Here is a 20461-nt window from a genome sequence, read left to right on the forward strand (position 1 = left end):
TAAAAATAGAAGGTAGGGGAAAAACTTGCTTTTGTTTGGGTCGAATTCACAGTTAATACTTCATAATCAAAGGAAAAAAAATGTTTCAAGCTGTACAATCAAAACCCAAGGAAACTATAAGACATAAATTCTACCTTTAACAGAACTGCTACAGAATTATATGATCAGTTAAAGACTACTGATAAGTATGCTGACTGTCCCATGATATAGGCACATCACCAAGAAAAAGAAAGCATTTTATTTAATAACATCAACCTATTTTATCTAGAAGAGGTGAAACCAAAAATCAATGAGACATGAATGAATGTTGGGAAAGTTTATTTTTAAACTCTGACTTGACACTGAATATACTTTGCAGTACACATTCTTACATTACTTTATTAAATGCAGAACATTCAAACAGGTAAATCCAAGACAGAACAATCACTTTTGCTTTAAAACATTTAATGCCTTCATTACAGCAAAATTAGAGCAAAGCAGTAGATAAATGATTAAACCCCATGTATACCAAAGTAGCATACAGAATCATAGATACTATTCTGAAGTTTGTAAAAGCAGCACAGAAATGCCTTTAGAGCTTGATCTTTGTACTTCATAAACAGAATGCACCAGTACTACCAGGAAGCTGAAGCTGGTTTTCTCTGAACACTAATTAGAAACTCAGAAATGCAAGTCATAAGGGTGGGAAGAAAGACAAATCCTGAAGAAAAGTATGACTTACCAGACAGACGAGTTTAGCTGTGTCTCAAATGCAGCAGAAGAAAGAAATTTCTGTGTATGTAGACCTTGTTTATTTAGCCCTTTATGAAGATTTCTCTCAAGAAATTAATTTAACTCACATGCAAGAGCCTGCAAAAGAGAAAGAGAAAGAGTCTAAGCTGCTGGCTTTTTTTCCCTAAGAACATTTGAGCTATTTTCAGCTGTAATGGGCTTGCCTACTATCGAAATGAAAATGTAGTACAGCACAAGCAGCCTCCCAACCCAAGCGAAAAAAAATCAGGAAATCCATAGCAAAAAAACTTTGTTCATTGTCCAATTTCTTATTTAAAGAAACAGAAGGAGCGAGGAACAACCACTGTTGATGAAAAAAAACCAAACCAAACTACTGTTAAAAGGAGATCAGGGACCTTGAAGATTATAACTTTTAGCTCAGACAATGAACCACCACGGATATTTTTCAATGTGAAGAACACCTTTTGAGTTTGGTTATTTCTGAAGATATTTTGCCTTCTCTACACAACATTTCATCTGAGATGGGAGTAATTCTATTTGCATTAAAGTCCATCATATCTGACTAGTGTACACATCCAAGGACAGGACAAATCAGTGTACCAAGACTGAAGCCAGTAGTTTGCTTCTAGTCTGCATCTCAAGTTTCCAGTTTCAGCAGCAGTACTGTTCTGGAAGCCTAGTGACCTGAAGCTGCTGGAATTCCATTTTTTTTGACCAGGGCCATTCACTGACATGACAAATATCTTCCTGTCCTCCTCTGTCAGGTTGCCAACCAACCAACTTACCCTACCATAACGTAAAAATACTGGGAAATAGAAAGTATAAATACAAAGTAATGACTCTGAGAAAAGACCCCGAATGTCTTCACGGGTAGATAATAGCTAATTACTTTGAAGTCTAAGAAAACACAGATAAACTGAGTCAGTGAAAAATTATCACTGTTTAATTTTTTGCAGCCTCTTCTGGTAGAGGAGAAAGCTTCCATCATATCCCTCTCTATAACTTCCCTCTGTGTATCTCAGTAATTCTTGGTTTTGCTTCCTCAGAAAAAGTTCTCAAGCATCATCACACTGTTAGGTACTGCCACTGAAAAATTTTGTTACTTTTGTTCAAGGAAAAGTTATGAGACTTAGTTACTCTCACAGCTCAAAACCTAAAACTGGTTGGTGTGCTAAGATTGCAAAATGTTTCAATATCTGCTACATTTCCAGTCACATCTACTTAAGCACAATCATTTGATAACATTTTAGAACATCTTTATTTCTGATTTATTAATGAACAGTAGCTCTTTGGAAGTTATTTGGACACATGAAACAGGATGCCAGACACAAGCTATTTATTAAACTGTTAAATGAGTAAAGAAATGCTCATTGTTATAAACAAATATGAAAAGCACATTTTCTCCTGAAGACTTGCATAGAAATCATTAGCTATAGAAGACTTAAAACAATAACGAAAAAGCTGCTAAATGTAAAAATATAGCACAAATTCCTTCTGTGTTAGCTCAAAAACATCCTTTTTATTTGATCTCAGCTATTCTTAGTGTTACAGCAGTTAAAAGAAGCTACAACAAAATCCACAAACTCTAAATACCAACCTGTTAAATTAATCATTATTGCTACTTCATTCCTGATGTCTAGTTTAAGACCATAATTTTACCACAAAACTAGTCCAGCAAAGATAAAAAGCTCAGTTTATATTTGAGATTCATGAACAAAGATATTCAAGGACTCCAATAGCTTAAATTTCAGATAATGTGTGAGTTATAGCCAGCTTGAGAGCTGTAATGGTCAAGTGGAACAAGCAGTATAGTTTGTAAATAAATACAAGACCTGTATCTACCAGACCACTAGTGTCAGATTCTACATTACCTTGCCATCCATAATGCTTTCATCTGGTAGTTACAAGCTAAATCAATAAATATCCACATGCTCAATACTAATACTACACAGGTACAAAACTAGAAGTATGTGTAAAAGTCATTATTAGCAGTATCAATTTACTACTGACATAATTTAATACACAACAGTTTGCAGCTCAGCATTTCTTTTCAGAGGCATCTTCTCAGAAGACAGATTTACCATTAGCTGACAGAGTCACCATCAGCACTTAACCTGTCTTGGTACCTTGTTTCTTCACACACTCTCTGCAACTGTGCTTGTGGAAATAAATGACAGTTTACCTATCAGTATTTATAGCATTTACTAAACATGATATAAGCACTGCTCTGATATAGACTAAGGTGCTTTAGCTACTGCATACAAATCAGATCATCTTTTATCCACAGGAAACATGAGATGACAGAAATATCACATATATCATCTAGGTCTCAAAGATAAATGTACATGTAAGTTTATTAATAAAACAGACAAATATGTCACTACTACCAAGACAGTTACCTTATGCTTTTAAGATACTGACAATAATCTCTTTCATTTTTTAGCTATTATCAATACTAAAATTTAGAATATAATTTCTTTAGTGACCCACTCTAGAGTGATTCAATCAATTTTTAGTACTAAAGAATTCAAACATGACCAAGAAGTGTAGAGTTCACACTGCTGCTGTAAGTGGTGCAAGTCTCCAGGAGCTCTGTGGCCAGACACTACAGGACAGACACTACAGAGATTTCCATAAACCAGAGGAAAGAATCTCGATAGGTAAGAGATCCAGAAGGTTGTTCAAGATACTGAAAGACAAAATTTGCATACCTGCTTCACTGTACAGATTCACATAAAGGAAATCTTGATTTTTCTAAGCCTAGCCTTTCAAACACAGTTGAGTCACTGAAGCTTCATATGGAAGGGCTGAAGGAGAATAATCCTTTTGAGAAGTGTCCCTGTACATTTCAAGATATGCAGGTGAACACTGCAGAGCCAGGTGTAATGACTCCTTTTTCTTGTATTATTCTATACATTCTTCTATTAATATACTTTACGATTAGTGCAATATGTTTAAGTAGTATGTCTAAACGAATTGCATGTTACCTGCCTCAGGAAGAAATTAGGAGTATGGATATGATTTCTTTCATTTTTTCATTTTTTCCTAATAACCATATTTCTTGAATTTAATCTGAACTACGACAGGTAACATAAAATGAATTTAATGTTAGAGAATGGAAGCAAAATAGACGTACTCTGCTATCAGAAGTCTCCCTTGAGAGTGTTCATTCATAGAACTGATCATCTCAATCTCTGAAATAAGTATTTTTTTAGAGTGCAGGAAAAAAAAAATCTACAGAAGGAAAGCTATGGATCACATGGTTTGTCCTGGACTTCACCTAGCCTCGTAAGTGTTTTAGACATATAGGAACTTGAAGGATCTTACAAGTAAGACATTTTTTTCAATGTCATGTGTGTTTTCAGTAGCCCCCACTGCTGAAAATTAATGGAGCTATGAAGAAGGGTGGCCATGCTCCTGGACAGGATGGAATACCTTGCTACACATAGGTCATATACAACATCATTTGTGGCTAATCTGTATAATGGGATGTAAGTAAAAATGCATGAACATGTGTTAACTGAACGTAGTGCCAGGGATGCCTGCACTCAAACAAAGCATCAAAGCAGCTTTCTGAATTTGTCACAGAAGTGTTCTACAGATAACTCAGGCATTTGAAAGACATGAATCAAGACAGCAAGTAGAAAGAATCACACTCTCACATTATTAACATGAACTGGCCTGCAAAATGGCATATGGTTCATGAAGAGTTGACCTTGCTGTTCTGCAGAACAGCAGACCTGCATTCTCTTTAAGACACCAAATGTCTTTAGCTATATTGAGTTCTCATTTTTGACTTTAGATTTATGTTAAACTGAAACCCCTAGCTATTTTTTGGTAAGATATTTTACAGTTATAATAAGCAGCTATGTTGTAATTTTTAATATGTTCAATAATACCATTATATCACATAGAATCCATGAAAAATTATTATTATTATACCTTTAAATCAGCACCAAATAACTTCATTTAAATGTAAGGATACTCTCAACTTTGAAATGAAATCACAGGCATTTGAACCCCTCCAACTACTGAAAGCACATTACCTAAATATTTCAAGGCTCTAAGTCAACTGTTAGAACCAATTCCAATACTTTAGCCAATTCCCTATAACTGGGTGCAAATCACGTAACTGCTCTCATAATGATGTGAAAAATGACTACAGCCACTGCAGCTATCAGTCTGAAACTGCACCAACAGGATAATATGCCTGCCTACTTTGCTAGTAAAACTAACTTCCTCTGTTCCAAGAGCAAACAGTTAAAAACGAACAGGAAAATAAATATGAGAAGTCCTTTTCAGGAAATGGTGAACAGAAGCTTATTGTTAATCTCACTCTTAATATACATTGCTAGGCCATTGTTTCAAGAACTTGGTACAAAGTTATTTGTCCTTCAGGTCTGTTTTCTGCTAGACTGTGCTTAACTCTTGTGTAAGACTGTGGTTGCTTTTTGGGAAGCTGCTGAGGGCATTACAGAGTGGAGTTTTCCTAAAGGCCTGAACCTCAGAAATGTAACCAAGCTAGGACTCTCAATCTGTGATTTACCAATGCAAGTAACAGGGTCTTTGAGCCCAAATGAAAAGGGGCAAGTTCTAAAATACCCCTTTTATATACATATATACACCCAAATTTCTACGCATCTGCTTGTCTTTTAACAGCTAGCTAAAATTCTCCTCCTGAGCCAAGCAAGCAATGCCTTGCCCTAATGAAAGGACTTTGGTGGCAGCTGTCCTGTGCAACTTTGTGTTTTATCAATCTTAAATCTGGGGTACAAGTATCCAAAAGACGTTCTCAGGGTTTTTCCACTCCTCAGCAAAACCATGGAAGATGACTTTATGCCACCACGTTATTTTTAAAAACACTGTAGTGATGGACATTAGAACACCTGCCACGGATATGGAAAACCTGGATTAAACTTCCAGAAGGATTTATAGTCACATCTCCCACTTCCGTGACACGATACCAAGCGTCCTGCTATTGTCTGGTCCTTTGAGGACACTGGCCTCTTTCACAGAATAATCACATACTCCACGTGGCTCACAGAGCAAGAACTGCACTCTCATAAGCATAAGAAAGAAAAAACTTACCTAGGAGAAAGGAAAGTTTGAGCAACTGCCTTCAGTTACTCTGAAATATTTACAGCAGAGCAAAATACTCTGTAACACTGACACCTTCCCAGAGTTATCTATGGATAAAATTGCTCACTTCTCGTGGGAGAACTGCCATCACCAGGCTCTGGGGCCATGATCCTGTGTGCAGCTGGCACTCTCAACCTGCTGGTCCATGTAAGGAAAAAAGAAATCCACAGAAGTAACACAAGTCCCAAATCCTTCCTTCCGCTTCACAAAGACTTATGTTACAGAGCACACAAGGCCTAACACCATTCTGCTTTTCCTTAAACCACCAGATTATGGCCAGGCCAGCTTTACACCTCCGCACTCTGAACTGAGCTTCTATTCCAATTACCATGACTAAATCCACAAAGGAATTCAGGCTTCTCAATAATTAACACAATGGTTTTCTGCCAATTTGCTAAGCTGCCAGGCTAGTAATGAAAAAACAAGGGACCTATATGAAAAACAATCCTTAGCTTTACCAATTAAGTAATTTTAATGTTTTCTGCTACTCATAGCATAGAAGGCAGGAAACAGCCGAGCTGCTGCAGGAGAGGCTTTCAGGCACTGAACCCTAGGGTGAGCACTTGTCACCTCAAATGAGAACAAAACTTCTCACTATAAGTCAAACAACAGTGTAGAGAACCATCTTTACATCAGTGGTCCTTTAGTCAGTTTATTCATTTTACTACTATGATCCACCAACTGAAAACACAACCTAATGAGATCATTCTTCAGCATTTTGGAATACAAAGTAATACTACCAGAGTCTAGTATTTTTCTGATTTCTCTTTCTTTTTTCCCCCATTAGTCTGATTTCAAAGGCAGTATCTGTTTTTCAGCAACCCAACATTTGTATTTATGCTTCCTACCTCTAATGGCAGCATACAATATTGACATAACAGAAACAGCTGAAGTCAGACAAAGCTCACCAAGAAACAAATTGCTTTGGCAAACTCTTTCTTTGCTGCTCCCAGTTTCACATAATCATGACAATTATCAGTCCTTCAGGCTGCAAAGAAGGTAGCTATTTCAAGAGCTCAGGTGCATGACACCAGCAGACTAAACCTACTTAGAGCTACACTGCCTCCACCTTTGTCCACCTTCATGTTGCTTATCAGCAAGAAAAGGTGCTGCCAAAATGCCTGAGCCTACCAAGCCTGCTCCTGCTCCCTACAAAAAACTCCTTTCTGCAGTATGATGTAGCACACAACAGGAAGCTCCTAAAACAGAAAAGTGACCCCTTCCTGTTCAAATCTCTTTGTTCCTGAAGATCAAAATTTCCCCAAAGATCTGACAAGCCCTCATACAGTAGCTTGGAGGGAAAGGAACTCCAGGAAAGGTTTCCAGGAAGTTTTACAGCTCCCAAAGGCAAAGTTAAAGCATGATACCAACACCTGCCAGTGGAGAATGGCTCAGGAAATCAGTGCTGAGCTTATGCTTGTTTTTTCTTGTTAACAGAGGCACATGATAATGTAGTCATCTACCATGTATTGCTCCAGCTAAGTGAAAATGAGTTTTTGTTTGCTGTTTGTGTTCTTTACAGGACTATTAATTGCAGAAGAAGCTATTAGTTTGAAACATTTGTTTGAACTATATTAATGTTTTTCCTAGCTCAGGAAAGGCAATTTGATATTTGCTGTACTCAAGGCAATGCAGGATGTTACACCTGTGCTGCCAGGTAATTGCTCCGTGTTGAATTATCTGTAGGTCAGAAGTAATTTTTCAGCTAACAGAATTTGACTCTCATTTAAGTGGGAAAGAAGAGAGACAAGAAGAGCAGAGTCACCATGGTGACATTACATTAAGAATTTTTAGAAATTTCCTAATTCTTCTCCATCAGTAAGCTTCCACTGCTGATCAGTGAACATCAGTAATAAAGAATTCAAAACTGCAGCCATATTTTCCACTGCAAACTTTCTCCCTGAATGGAAAAATTCTTCCACGAGGAAGACAGTCTACATACATAACTCTAAAACAGGACTTCTCTGCTATCTCTGTTTTTAGTAGCCAGTATGACTACACAGTTTATGAGTGTATACTCCTTAGGAAAATTAGGCCATTAAAGAGACCCCAATTCATATGACAAAGACCAGTGCCACCCAGAAAGGTAGAAAGAAAAGATCCTTAAAAATATTCTTAAACAGCAACAAACTGAAAGCTGGAATAACATGACTGTAAGTATTTTGCACATTGGGTAGAGGAAGGAGCACCTGTGTCGTACCATGGTTGAAGTTGCAAAAAAGAAGGTTGGGAGAGGGGTTCTGAAGATAGGTGAGAACGGAAGTCAAAGATAACATAATCTGCAGTAGATGTCCTATTTTGTATCCATGCAGTTTTACACCTATTAGGTAGTTTCCTCTCTTTGAAAAATAAACACATGGAAAGATGGATTTCCCTTCCTAGAAATTATTTACTTCCTCAGAACTGTAACATCCTCTGTTTTTCAAATTCCTCTGCTTATTAGTAATAACAGCTCAAAAGGCCCTTCTTTCCCCTCAAGACTGTTTACTGTTCACCAGCTTGATGAAATGACTGTTCAAAACAAAAAAATTCAGTTTTAACCCTTAGACAATGATCACTACAAGCAGTAACAGAGTAGTGCACATTTGCACTTAAAAAAGCTGAAGGATAAAGTCAGCAACTTGTGGTGTCCTCTGCTTCTAAAGTGGCTTGAAAACTTAACCTAAATGTAAAAAAAAAATTGAGATGATGTTGAAAGATAAATTTTCTCTGCCAAATTTTATACAGAATAGCTGTATAGTATGATTTATACAGAATAGCTGTATAATATGCCAAATTTTATACAGAATAGCTGTACAGTTTTCTATCTTACTTCCCAAAGGAGATGGTAAAGATAAAAAAGTTATCAAATTACAGCCTTGTATATAAAGGCATCAAAAGTAGACAGCAGACATATCTTAGCAAAAGTTTAATTATTACAAGTTTAGTGTCCAAAAACACATTAAACTGTTTGTGTTCTGTTTGCCCTGCCTTCTGCTTTGAACCCACTGACTTAAAATTTAAGCTCAGGCACATTTGATTCCTGCAGCAATTAAACAAATTGCTCATAAGGAGAGCACTGGAAAAACATTTGATGATATTTTTTGTCAGCCTTTACATTCTGATCAGCAGGGTGAAAAAAAATTACATATGATTGACAGTTATCTGAAGACTGGAATTTGAAAGCAGAGGGCAACAACAGAGGGGGAAAATCACTAATAGTTTTACACAGTGTCTGTACAGCTTCTGGTTATTTATAACAAAATCAGCTTATGATGGATGGGTGGCATGAACTAGAAACACGTGAATTAAGATCAAAGTCTAAACTGTCCAGAAGTTGAGCAGTTCAAATAATTTTAATAGTGCTTTCAAAAAGACAAAGAGCATTGAAATATATTAAAAAAAAAAAAATCAAACCTCTATGGTAACGTTTATGTGATCCACACCTAAAGAAGTCAACACACAAAATCTTTTTATGATGCAGCATTGAAACATTGCTGCCTTTGAAATGACAACACAAAGACATCTCTATTTCCTGGTTCCTCCTCCTCGTGAAGCTAGTGACCGCTTAGCCTGGTTTTGATGGTGACATTTCAAACTCCCAGGTGTGTCTGATACAGACAGCACAGGAAGCTTTAGGTGAAAAAAACACCACATCACAATTGCACTGACCTCAGATTGAAAATCTGGTTAGCATCTGCAGGATTCCAAGCTGAGATGCACAATTTGAGCATAACTTCTGATGTTCATCAAGTTTTGAGAGGCAGGATTGTTTATCTAACAGAACATCCCCAAAATATGATAAAATTTGTGTATATAAACATGTGAAGCTATTTCCAGTAATAAATACACTGTAAATAAGGTTAGCAGGTTCATTCAAGATGAACCAACCTTCTCAGCCCAGATCTTACTAATGATAGTAAGACTTAAACGCTGATGCAAGTAATGACAATGAGAAAATCATCATATCGAGGGACACAAATAAACACAAGTGCAACACTTTTTTTCATCTTTTAGATAAATCTTTCCAGTATTCTTCAAAAGAAATTTACAGGCACTTTGGGCTGAACTTAAAGCTAGAATAGCAAAAATCTGGATGCCAAGGCCTTTTCAATGGTGTTTTAAAAGCACACATTTACTGTAACTACTTTTAATTAATTCAGGGAGGATTCCTACCATTGCATTCAAAGAGAGAAAACATCAATTAGAGCTTTCAAAAATACCAAAGTCTATAATAATATAATTTGCAAGTGTCATTTTGCTAAATTCCTCTCTGCCCTCTTCCAACAAACATTTAAATGAATTCTAAGTTCCTTGTTTAGAGTATGTCTTGGTAAAGACAACACCCAGGTTTAAAGTAAGTCACGGAAGAACAACTGCCTTGAAGTCATGACCTTGCTTTTAAAAATATTATTCAGACAGGATTCTTACAAGGCCAAACTTGAATCATCATTTCAGCACTTAACAGCTTAAGATACTAATTTAGGATTATGAAAAACAAGTTAGATTTCACAGTTTTGCAAATGTAATGGTAAAAATTCTACAATTGTCTATTGTACCCACAAAAAAGGGTAGACACCTCAGAGTATAGTTACAAACCTATCCCTGAAAAAGTCCATTAAAAAAAAATTATCTGCTTCTGGGCAAAAAAACCCTAAAAATCCTTTTAGGTCTTTAAGAAAGTGCTTAGTAAAAACTATCCACGTGTCCTCACCAGAGAAAATAAGTCCAGAATTCAAAAGAAGTGGTTTCTTTTATGAAGATTTAAATTACATATATTATCAGATTGTTTTGACAATTTTAGGTATTGAATGTGAAATTTTCTCAGCATTATCTGCAATTAGTTCAGAAAAACCCCCAAAGTTTTAATGACCATAAAGAGAAGCTGTTCCTAAACATACTGGAAGATAAAGTCCATAGAAGTCTAAATACAATATATACAATACTGAAGATGACAGAAGAATTGCATGGATTTGACAGGACTCCACACAAGAAAGCTTGCAATATAATTATTCTTCCAAGTCATGTTTGAACTCAAGTCACCTCCAAGCTCCAACTCAGCTCATAATTTTCAAACCAAGTAACACACTGAGAAATGGACATTTTCCATAAAGACATTTGCAGCCCTAATGCACTTGTGTATAAAGCAAAACACATGAATTACCCCATCAACATTCTAACAGACTTTGTCCCAGTTAAAACAATTTGGTGCAAAACCAAGGGACAGAAATTAGAGCTCCCTACCACCTGATCTCACCCTCAAAACTGCATTATTCCATTGCTGGTGCAGGACAGCTAGAGAGAATCCCATTTCCATAATGGATAATCACATTGAAAATGTAGACTTCTAATGCTTCACCTAAAGCACTTGTGAAGGGATGGGACTCATCATTTTATTCTTGGGTCTCCCAAGAATAAAAAACTACAGAAAGAAAAAAAAAACCACAGAAGGAGATCAATTTGTTTTCAAATCTGAAAATTTCAATTGGAGTTACTATGTGTGCAGATGAAGACTAAAAATCAATTAAAAAAATGAAGTGTGTAGTTTGCCCTGGCACACTGTGTATAGGCTGGAGATTTGACTAGAATGCAAACATAATGCAAACGTGACTTTTTGTTTGTTTGGTTTTTTTAATAAAAACAAACAAACAAAAAACCCAAACCCTTTAAGGCTCAGGTATGTGAACTTCTCAAGGAAGTGGCTCATGTTTCTTCACACTTGTTTCCCCTTCACTCTGAGTGTGTGCTGTAGCTTTTCCTGAGAGGACTGATTTCTCCACAGCACTTTTGAAATCTGATTTCTAATTTTGTTTTGGTCCCCCCATGAGGAATGCTATTGTTTAGGCCTCTTGTCAACACACAATTTAACTCCAGCATCTGAACCCACGGTTTTAAGTAACACGTTCTGATCTATGCAAGATGCACCCCATGAGACCAGTCTAATTTTTTTTCCTTTGAAGCCACTGTAGCTGTCCCTGCCCCAGAATAGAGGGCACATATAGATGGCTCGTTGTCTTGTCACTGCAGCAATTATATCTATCTTTTCCCTTTCAAGCACTTTTGTAATTCTCTTCCTGTCTCCTCTTGCAACTCCCAGAAGTCTCTACACAGTATCTGCTCAAATTTCCCCACATACATTTCATCCACTCATAAGCAGCAGTAATCTTTTATCATAAGAACACTTCCCAAGTTCATCCACAAAGCTACAATTTGCTTCTTCCTCAGATACCCTTTATATTTTCATTTCTGCTACAGGAAATCAAGAAAACCACTGGTGCTGTAGTCAAGCAGAGGTCAAAGCCATGTGTTAATAAACCTGCTTTTCAGTTTACCTTTGCATCAAGCCTGCCCCATCTTTCATGTTCAGCACATATTGCAAAGAGAACTTGACCCTGCTGTACTTTCTGCAGCTCCTACTGACATGTTTGTTTTCATTTGTGTTTTTTATCTAAGCAGTGACTGATTTTAGAGAATTATGTTTAAGATAATTACACCCCTAAATACAACAAAAAACATATTCATACCTGAATTAATTTAGCATACCATCTCTGCAACTATTATTGTTTTTGCTCATAAGATAAGTATTTCCTGAAGCTGGAAGGGATCCTCCTACTGCTTTGTATGTATTAATTACAACAGGTGCTGTCTTTCAAACAAATTTCGTAGAGTTTGCAGTCCTGACAGTTAAAAGTGTGTCCTGAATTTGGCCTTTGCTCAAGACCATAAATCAGTCATCTGTGAATCAAATGCCAATGGCAGAAACCTGTGAACGTGTAAATCTACGGCTATGCAAATAAGGAATTAAAAACCTCTCTCTTGAACTTGTTTAGAAGTAGAATGATAATCTGTAAGGCTCAGATTACATGATCCGTATCTGTAAAGTGACCCTCATAGAAGAGGTCTCTTAAAAGACTTGAATTTGCCTGATTATCTGCATGTATGTCATAACAAAGCCTTTGGTTTGGTCTTTATTCTACTGTCAGACCTGTCACCCTTCTGTTTTGCTCTCATACTGTAGCACTTCATTTGATTAGCCTCTTTTTATATTTCACTTATTCAAAGTAAACCATTTGATTGCATCAGTCACACTGAAATAATTATTTCCTTCAGATTCCTAACAAATACAGATTTCTCCAAAAGAAAAACTGCAATTACCATGAATTTGATTATCTGGAGAATGTCACTGCTTAGAGTTCCCTGTTCATTAGAAATTCACTAGAAACTAAATTAAATTAAATTTGTGCTGGCAACTGCTGTCTTCTGTCAGGATTTGCTTATTAAAACGTGTAACTGCATAACTGGCTAGAAGGAGCAGTGTGATGTACCTGATCAATACATGAATTAAAGGAAACATAACCAGTGTTTTGCACTGGCACCCCTTTGGGTTGCTACAGCTTGGTTTTCTTTAAAAATTTACTGTTATGGGAAGAAAGAAAGTACAACTTTGATGCCTAAATCAGACAATAACTCTGTAAGATTTTAACAAGCGCAAAGCACAAAATACACAAAAGTCATAGTGTGACCTGTATCTTCAAAAGGGAATTATTTCTTGGATACTTCACCTAGGCCAATCCCTAAAATTTAGGATGGTCTCAAAATCTGAAACAGTCTGAAATTCAGAACACATATGATGCTTGTGAACAGCAGTTGAAATAAATAAACTTGGGCCATCTAATCCGTTAATCCACTCCTTATGAAGGTCCATGAAGGTTGCTTTATTGGAGAGAGCAAAACATCCTGTGCTGGAGATTTACTAAATAACCTTCATAAAATACAATTTTTTTGTAATTCTCACCAATCAATAATTGCCTCATACCAATTATTTACTCTTCCTTATTTATCATAGGCCAATATACTAGAAAAGCTGTCAAATCAACAGATAAGAGAATCTGAAGTTCTCAAATGAACACAAAAATCAGTGAGAAACAGGCATTTAGTACCTTAAAAATGTCATTTTACACCTGCTTGATGCCAACATGTCAGATTACATTTGTTTTTGTAAATGTTTATACATATTGATTTATGTTTAAAAAATGAAGATTTTTTTATTTTATAGTCATGTCTAATTTCTAAAAATGAACATTAAAGGAAAAACAACAGTCAAAGCACCCAATTTATCTAACCCATGCTTTGTTCTATTGCCTGAACCACTACTTTTCACTTATGATCACTTCAAGTAGGGAAAATTCTGTTCACAGAGACCCTCTGTAGTAACATGTAATTTCTAGTTCATGCATTTTTCAGACATCAGAATTGATCCAGATAACTGAATCTTGGATAGCCTCCCCCACCCCAACATTTGCTAAACCTAAGCTCTGATAAAGCATTAGCTTTCAGCAAGTTAATCCCAGTGAGAGATATGTGGCTTTATTAAACACTATAGCACTCAAGGTACACTGTGGTGATGAAGCTTTTTGTTCAGGCTATGGTTAATCAGCCTGAACATAAAACATGGCATCATGCTGGCAAGAATACTCTGCGGCTGTCCTGCTCTTGACATAGCCCCTACCCCTTCTAATCACAGACTACACCATCCAACCTAAGCCTCTTAGGAAGGGTTACAGTCACCTTTCAGCCCTGCTGCCTGCTTGAACTGGGATTTCACCTATTGGTGCTGTTCAGAAAAGAAAAAAAACCAACCAAAAAACCAACCAAATAAAAACCCAAACCCCAAACCAAAATAAAACCACAAAACCAACAATACATTAAGGAACTAGACATGTTGCTCTTAATCTGTTTGAAAAAACACAAAGATCCTTCCACCTATTTTGACCTTCAGTCACAACTACTGATTTCTGATTAGCATAACTCATGATCCTACAACCAAATGCAACCCTTAGAAATCAATGCATTTTACTATTTTCATAAACTTCAATGAATCTGATTTTCAGCTGTGAGAACTGCAGTTATTGACTCCATTTCCATTTGGTTTCATCACGCATTCCTGCATATTCTTTTGGGTCCTGAAGAAGCAAAAAAATGAAGCTACTATGCTTATGGACAAATTTAGTTGATAAGCCACTGCTGCTAAACTAAGGATAGCTTTAGGTACCCGACAAACAGTTCAGCTGTACACTGCTTTAATATTGTACATAAAATGCAAGATGAGTACCCTTAGAAGAAGTAAAGCTTTCATTATTCTATCTCTCAGCATTATTTAACAGCTGCTTTATGGAAAGGCTAATGAAAAAGTTTGGTGCATAGTTTGATCATAGTAATGATTGAGATGAAGACTGTTTGCTTTTCCTTTTAGTGTGTTTTTCCCACTATTCTTTGAGACTCAGGACCTTCAGTATCACCTCTTCAAAAGTGCACTATGTTACTCAGGTTACTTAAGAGCACAGAACCACATCTGTTCTATTCAACCCCCTGATGGTGGTTGGTGAGGTTTTTAAGGGTGGATGAGTCAGAACACTATCTGTATTCAGTACAGTGAGACCAAAAAAATCAATCTATTTAGGGAAAGAAGTTAGAAATAACAGAAGAAACGGGTCCGCCTTTGGAATTTCCTACTTCATAGCAGCATTAGCTATGATGTATCACTGTTATGGAACAATACATCTGAACAGAAAAACACATTACATGCTTCAAAAACACTGAAAGCAGAAGTAGATCTAAAATGTTGTCATCTAGCATGCCTTTAGTCAAAGATACATGCTGCCCTTTTAAGTACTTACTTCTCTCCCTTTTCCCTCCCATACATGAACTTTTCCATTACATCAGTGCCTTTGAAAGTCTTTCTAGTTTTTGTTTGAGCTTTGAAATGTTAAGAAGCTTCATAATTTCAGAAAGGTCAACTTGTGTCTTTTCATGAAAGTGTTTTGACAAAAGACTATTTGAATAAAAATGAACACAGAGCATCTACGGCACAGTCTTCTCTCATATAGGAAGCTACACGCTACATACAAGAGTAAAGAAAGGAAATTCAGACTGGCAACAGTAACATGCTTAATTCAGTAGGAAAGAATGACATGAGAAAGGACTGGTATCAGAGCAGTAGGACACAACAACAAAGTATACATTTGTACAATTCTAGTTTACAGACAGGTAGAAATTAACAATTTTTATTTCTGTTTTTGTGCAGACAGCCTCACCAGAGCAGAAATACTGTCGCAAGGTCACATCTGATGGAGGCTGTGCATTTCAGACACAACCACATAATTGATGTATTACATTCAATACCTGATCCTTCTGGTGCAGAAGTGACATTCAGCCATTTCACAGTGTAACATCATACAACATACCCTAACTCAGTAACTGTGTCTTCCCTGGCACATCCCTTCTGTATTGCTGCCCACAGGCTGGCCATGTCTGTAAGTACACTGAGAAGAGTCCGCAGGCTGAGGACAGAGAACACATTTCCACACTAGCTCTTATAAGGTTACTGTGCCCTACACACCCCATGATTGGTTGATGCTTATCACTGTTTGCTCAAACCTGATTATTTTAAACAAGCAGCATACCAAATAAGCTGTTACCACTTCATTTTAGCTCCTTTGATCATCCTGGTCTCTCATTTCTATTACTGTTTGCACCTGCTACTATGACACTGCATTTTAGGATTAGTCTGCCTGGTTTTGCTTTGTTGGTATTCTGTTCAAGAGCTACACACGGACCCAGAGTCACCTTCTAAGGTCATCTGTCTAAAAAATGTTTGAAGTGACTGTAATGTTAAAGCATGACAGCTGATGTTATTTACATCTCTGCTGACCAAGAGAGAGCCTGACTTTGGATAACCTAGAGGCTTTCCAATAATGTATATGATCCCTTGAAAAAAAACACATGGTTCCACTGAAACCTAAAAAAACTTCTAGACTTCACCTAGAACTCTACACTACCATTTCTAATACCAAGCTTTCCAATTTGTCCTAAGTCATACTATTGTCAAGGTCTTCTTGTAAACCTTCTGTTTATGAGTACACTTCAAGTCATCATGAGAGGAAAAATGCCCCTCTCCATGCATGCCCATTTGATTTCTACATCAGTGACCCAATTCTAGGCCTTTAAAACTTACATGATGTGGAATTAGTTTGCACTGGATACGCTCATTACTTAGCTGCTGTTTCTTACCTAACTCATTTAAATTCTTCCTCCACATCAGATTCTATTGCAGTACCTCCATGACCACTACTGACAGTCACCGATTTGATTTACAAATAGCTCTGATGGGATCAGATGTTGCCAAAGAGACAGTAAGGAAGCAGAGGGAAGCTGGGAATCGATATGAGAAAAATAACAAAAGGAGAAAAGCAGAATGGAAAGAGCACAGAATATTGGTTTAAATAATACTGACTAATAAGATGCATCTATCAGCACCTAATGGGTGCACACTGTTTAGTGATTAGTCATTGTTAGTCTTCACTTGTTTTCCTCAAACCATAAATTCTTCATAGTGAGAAGAATCCTCAGTGAGAATCAATTCACCTTGAACTGCAAGATCCTTTACTTTGTATACTGCTATATTCATGTTTCTTATTGTTGTAACAAAATCTCCCTCTTTGTTAAAGACTTACCAACATCTTAAATACTAGCTCTGCTTGTTTATAATTTTCCTCATAATTACAGACTCAATCATAAATATTCATGCAGTCCACACTGTAAAGGCACATTCCACTTTCTAGATCACAGATGAAGGCAGTTCTCTAAACCACTTACTGTGTGACCCCTACACAGAGGCATAAAGAAGTTGGTGAGTGTGCATTCACCAAAAAACAAAATCCTGAAATGGTTCAAGTAAGATGGAGCTTTTCTCATGGGGAGAACACATAGTAGCAATACAATTAGATACTGCTGTTTCCAAATGCAATCTCTCACTTGGGGGATAGTTGCTGATCATGCTTGTTCAAATGCCTTTGCAGGATATATACAGAAACAACACTGGAATTTGGCTCCTAGTTACAGAGTGCTGGTTACTAATTTAACTATAAAGATACCAGACCTCGAATTCTTGATTTCATGCCCACTCAACTGTCCAAACAAATGGCTCATTTCAGGGGGACTTAAATCCACATAATTATTAGAGAAGGCTTAAGACCAAAATATCATCTTATTTTCTATAGATGCAAAGGGAATCAGAATATTTAGATCAGTTTTCATAATAATTGTATGCATTTCATTATAAGAGAATTCAGAAATTGTACTAATGCATAAGAATACAGTTGGTAGCTAGGAAAACGCTACTTTAAATAGAAACCTTATCTGTCCTCAGGGATTGAGGTTTTATTGACCTAGGTTTAACTACAGCAAATGTGTTGTGATTAATAACTATTCAGAACCATTCACTTTGCACTGAAAAATCTCCAGCATTAACACAGTCCCTACCAGAAGACCTCTCCCATTCCTACTAGTTCCTTATATACATCTCGGTGTTTTTATTGTCTCTACCTTCAGTAGATTATCTCAGGATCCCTGGGATTGTTCAATAAAAGTTTAACCGTCTTGTGCTATTAATGTGCTGGTGCTCCATGTGGAGTGCTCGTTTCCTTCCTTTTATTGAACGCCAAACGGAGGGACACAATGGGTGTGTTGTGCTCTGTCTAGCAGGGAACGTGCGATATCTTTAAAAAGGAGGTGTGAGCTGGCTTTAATACCACCACTCTTAACAGCACAAGTACCACAAACTAATCAACCACAGCACTGGGGCATGCAGTCCATTGAAAGCTGGTGAAAAAGCTGCTTTTTATTATGACCTACATACTGCACAGCAGCAGTTGGACAATTTAAATCTAACACTGAGGCTGAACACAATGCATGGAATCTACTAGTGATGAACTCCGTGATGTAAAGCAAACATGCTCACGAGTTCTATAATATTTTATTTCACCCACGCTATCCTGATAATAAAAAACACAATAACAATCCAAACAAAAATATAATCCTTGCCTTTTAGTAGAATTATCTGCTAAAAAAATTATCAACTATTGGAAGCATCCTTCTGAATCAGCAACCATATGGAACAACACTCATATCGAAACGTTTAGGGACAACGCAGTCAGATCAATGAATTCAGCAACCACCCTAAACCAGCCACCGACCAAAGCCAAGGCACAAATACCGAGAGAAGCTTGTTTCCTGCACGAAGTCGTGCCCAGCTGTGCCCCAGACCCGCACCAGCCCGTGCCCAGGTACCTCTCCCGCAGCAGCCGAGACGCACAGCGGACCCCTTTTGTGGCCGAGTCCGGCGGCAGCAGCTCGCCCGGCGGGAGCAGCCCGGGAGCCGCAGCGGCGCCGGGCCGGGCCGGGCCGGGCCGGGCCGAGCCGCACACCTGCTCCTGGCAGCGCCGCGCCCGGCGCCAGCCGCGCTCCGAGCGGCAGCGGCGACTCCCGGCCCTGGATCCCGGCTGGGCTCCGAGCGGCGGCTAGCGAGCTGCCGAGACAGCACTGCGGAGGAGCCCTGCCTTCACACGACAAACCCCCGCTCCGCTGCCTGACAGCAGATATGCAGCATTATCGCCCCGCATTCCACCTCCCCCGAGCAGCGGCGGGAGCGGCAGCCGCCAGCCTGTCAAAATGGCAGCTGGCGAGCCCGCGCTGCCGCCCGCATTACTCACTAATATGCCCGTTTCTTCCGCGTCCCCCGACGGGATTGTTGTTTATTCCCCGGTATAGCACAGCATAATATGTCACATTGTTTTCCATAAGCAAAATGGCTGGTCCCCTCGGCACCGCCGCAGAGCGCTCATTGGGCTCCCCCGGCTTGCCGGAGCCATGGCAACAGCCAACAGCGGCCCGGCCCGCCCCGGCCCCGCCGGCACCGCGCCCGCGGAGCGCCCGGCGGGGATGGGGCAGCGCTGGGAGCCACCGCGCCCGGCGGGGATGGGGCAGCGCTGGGAGCCACCGCGCCCGGCGGGGATGGGGCAGCGCTGGGAGCCACCCGCGCCCGGCGGGGATGGGGCAGCGCTGGGAGCCACCCGCGCCCGGCGGGGATGGGGCAGCGCTCGGAGCCACCGCGCCCGGCGGGGATGGGGCAGCGCTCGGAGCCACCCGCGCCCGGCGGGGATGGGGCAGCGCTCGGAGCCACCCGCGCCCAGGGGCTGCGAAGCACCGCCTGAACGCGGCCGGGGAAGCGCCTCTCATGCGCCAAACTGAAGCGCCAAAATTGACAGGGAACTGTATAAGCACTCGGGGTAAATAATCGTCCTTACCTAGGAAATATATTAGAGATAGACATTATACAGTAGTCAGCTGGTTTTTCAACAGTAAAGCCTAAGTCCCCATTCATTCACAATAACCTAACCCATGACATCACAATTCTTAGTGTTCATAAACATATTGGTTGAACTTGAACATTGCTGCTTGTTAGACAACTTTCAAAGATTGTACATTGTGATAACCATGTAAACCAATTTTACTCTACTTAGAATAACATTTTTTTAAAATTTTCACTTAGAAGTAGGAAGAAAAGGAGACATTTGTGAAGAATTTAAAACTGCTCATAAAAATTTCCACTCTTCAAGACCTGTCATGAACATGTATCTCAACTGCCTAAGGAGTCAGGAATAAGAGAGCACAAGTGACACCCATCAGCCTAAAGTTGCCAAAAGTCATTTAGAAGCATTAAATATATCTAAGCAAGCATACTGCATTTCATACCCAAGAGTTCTGAGTATTG

The 20461-nt window shown here is 38.6% G+C and overlaps 1 protein-coding gene across 19 annotated transcripts in view; it reads right to left on the reverse strand.

Moving 5' to 3' along the window:
* SORBS2 (sorbin and SH3 domain containing 2) overlaps positions 1–19593 on the reverse strand; it is a 145806-nt gene extending 126213 nt beyond the window's left edge. For 4 of the 19 annotated variants that reach the window (XM_059844667.1, XM_059844664.1, XM_059844663.1 and 1 more), the window contains exons 1-2: positions 19401–19583; positions 722–849 (exon numbers count right to left, since the gene is read on the reverse strand). The gene's annotated coding sequence lies outside the window, so the exon portion shown is untranslated. Of the gene's footprint in view, positions 1–721; positions 850–18978; positions 19358–19400 lie in introns of those variants that run through there. The other 15 variants (XR_009486243.1, XM_059844653.1, XM_059844654.1 and 12 more) reach the window with 9 other exon arrangements.
* Between the last annotated feature and the right edge of the window lie 868 nt (positions 19594–20461).

The sequence above is a fragment of the Haemorhous mexicanus genome, chromosome 4 (genome assembly GCF_027477595.1).
Source record: "Haemorhous mexicanus isolate bHaeMex1 chromosome 4, bHaeMex1.pri, whole genome shotgun sequence".
Taxonomy (NCBI): domain Eukaryota; kingdom Metazoa; phylum Chordata; class Aves; order Passeriformes; family Fringillidae; genus Haemorhous; species Haemorhous mexicanus.